The sequence below is a fragment of the Penaeus japonicus genome, unplaced genomic scaffold (assembly GCF_977035675.1).
Source record: "Penaeus japonicus unplaced genomic scaffold, GWHDUDI00000001_assembly GWHDUDI00000001, whole genome shotgun sequence".
NCBI lineage: Eukaryota > Metazoa > Arthropoda > Malacostraca > Decapoda > Penaeidae > Penaeus > Penaeus japonicus.
The window spans coordinates 13,342,786-13,345,285 of NW_028234403.1; the positions used below are offsets into that span (position 1 = coordinate 13,342,786).

At 31.8% G+C, this 2,500-nt stretch overlaps 1 protein-coding gene across 4 annotated transcripts in view; it reads right to left on the minus strand.

Moving 5' to 3' along the window:
- Positions 1–842: 842 nt before the first annotated feature.
- LOC122254045 (tectonin beta-propeller repeat-containing protein 2) overlaps positions 843–2,500 on the minus strand; it is a 24,443-nt gene continuing 22,785 nt past the window's right edge. For all 4 annotated transcript variants that reach the window (XM_043017528.2, XM_043017519.2, XM_086536533.1 and 1 more), the window contains exon 15: positions 843–2,500. This exon is cut by the window's right edge and continues 2,478 nt beyond it. The gene's annotated coding sequence lies outside the window, so the exon portion shown is untranslated.

Consider the following 2,500-nt stretch of genomic DNA (forward strand, 5'->3'; position numbering starts at 1 on the left):
TTCAACATTACAAATACATATAACCAAATACACAAATCCCCCCCCACCCCCCCACCCAGATGTACTTATATCATTTTATTGTGGTTTACACTTCTTAGACATTCGAATCTTATCAGATTACATGTAGTTCTTCGTCTTGGATCATTCCCTAAGGTCGGATATGCCTTACAAGATGAGAATTATCCACCTTTGTTTTAATTCCTTGATGCTGACTTCGAAAAGAATCTATTTCTTCCCTATAAGCCTACATATCAAGTCCTTTCTAGATTAACCGATTAAGGGTTGTCTGTCCATCCTTCCTTTGAATAAATGTCAAAATATAGCCTACTATGTGAGGAAATATGGCCACCTTAATTTACTTTTTCATATGATTAATTCATGCCTTTTAACCATAATTAATAACTATGAAATAGTTATGACGATTTTAAAAAATCTTTCAATAAGGAAGACAATGATAACAGCTTAACCTCATCAAGTAACATCTAAAAAAAAACAACAGAAAAGCATAGACGGAACCCACTTGTAGGGACTGGCAAAAGTAACACCAATTTCTTTCTCTTCCTCATTCCTCAAAGTATCTCCTGGAGTTGCTTAGTAACTTAATAACCATGCCACTAACTACACTTATTTTAAAAGTTTCTAGTGGGAATGGAGTCATATTCTAGCTGCTCCACCCTGTAACATTTTTTTTTATTCATATTTTATGGATCATGATAATACTCATTATCTTAAATGTTTCTTTGAAATATATGATAAAAGCATATATTTTTTTCTATTAGGAAATAAAAATGGTGGAATCAAACACACCCCAACTAGCTAATTCAAGCCAGTTAACATTTAACTCGAGTTATAAAGTTTATTTACAATATATTTACAAAGAAAACTATCTGGAGTAACTCCATATACATATTATATATATCACTAGGAGTCTAAGTAATTATATGAAGATAATTTTACTGTAAAGGGTATTCAACTGTTGTTAACAGCTTTTGTGGACTGAACATACCAAAAGAGATAGAAGACAAGATACAGGCAGTAAAACCGATTACCAAATATAACACGAGAATGAAGTAAAAAATTCCCATTCCAAACACTTTTACTGAAGTAGTCTCCTGTGGAGGTGATTTCGCGGAGAAGGTCACAAGGTATAGACATAAATGATGCAAATTATTTCAAAATGAAAATAAAATATTATGAATGTATATACCAATATATAAAATGCATGCCAGTAATAAATCAATCATATTAAGTCATTGTGACAACAAGAAGTCTTGTAAAAAGTCTAATCGGAATATCTGCATTACCATTTACTTTAAGATGCATGGATGTACCGAGAATTCACTTGTTAGACCAATACAAACACCTGCCAATTAAATTTGCAGTACTCTCTTGAATAACAAGTGTAAAAAAAAATATGTCCCCCTAACATCAATATATTGGCACAAAGATTATATACAAATAGTAAACCAGAAAAGCTCTTGAATCTTGATAGCAGCAGATCCTATAGAGATACGAGCCAACCACAGAACTCCATACATTTAAATCACACAATCTATAAAACAGATATTCACAGCCTTACATTGAACAAGGCTTTAAAAAGGAAGGAAAGGGAACTCAAGGCACTTCCTCAGGCATTGTAACTTGAGTCAAATGGTCAAAATTCACCTTAGAGGAATTACTAACTGCATAGCTGAATATTAATTGTGTGCAGACATCAAGCTTATTGTTATTCTGATTATGCAGTTTCAGTTGCAAACTACACAGTTATTGCTATACAGACTCTAGGAATGTGAGGGATATTTGACAAAAAAGTAAAAAAACAGGAAAAGATACAAAGGTTTGAAAAACGGAATTGTGAAAAAAAAAAAAAAGTTCTACACACTATAAGGCTTTGCCTTTACCTTTCTTTTTTTGAAGTATTAATTTTACTTCAAATAATTTAGTCTAAGATGTGGTATAGTTTGTACAATATGCAAATTGAATACATTAAGTAACTTCTATTTCATATGGAGGATGTAACCCACATTAATCATTTGTAACACATTCAAATTCAGTTTGTAACCCAGAAATGAAAAGATAAATGCAATACTCTTTCATACTTGTTTGGGAGGGAATAAAAATATATTCAGATATATTTACCACTTTTGGAAAGCAGATGCAGCAGATAGATACATGCAATTACCATACCTAAATCTACAGACAGATTTAATATATTACTTAAATGTAATAATAACCCAATCACATCAATCATTTAGTATATCACCAGCACCATAAGGCATATTTCTGTAGAAGCTTTTCAGCATTCAAATACACATTTACACTATATACATACTTCATACAAACATATAAACAAACACACAAACATCTTTGTATATGACTGAATGTAAGACTAAAGACTAGCAACAAAACAACCACTCTAAGCAAACATACACATACTTATTATGTACACACATACGAAGTCTAAGAAAGATATACACACGCAAGATTTCCTCCCGTCCTG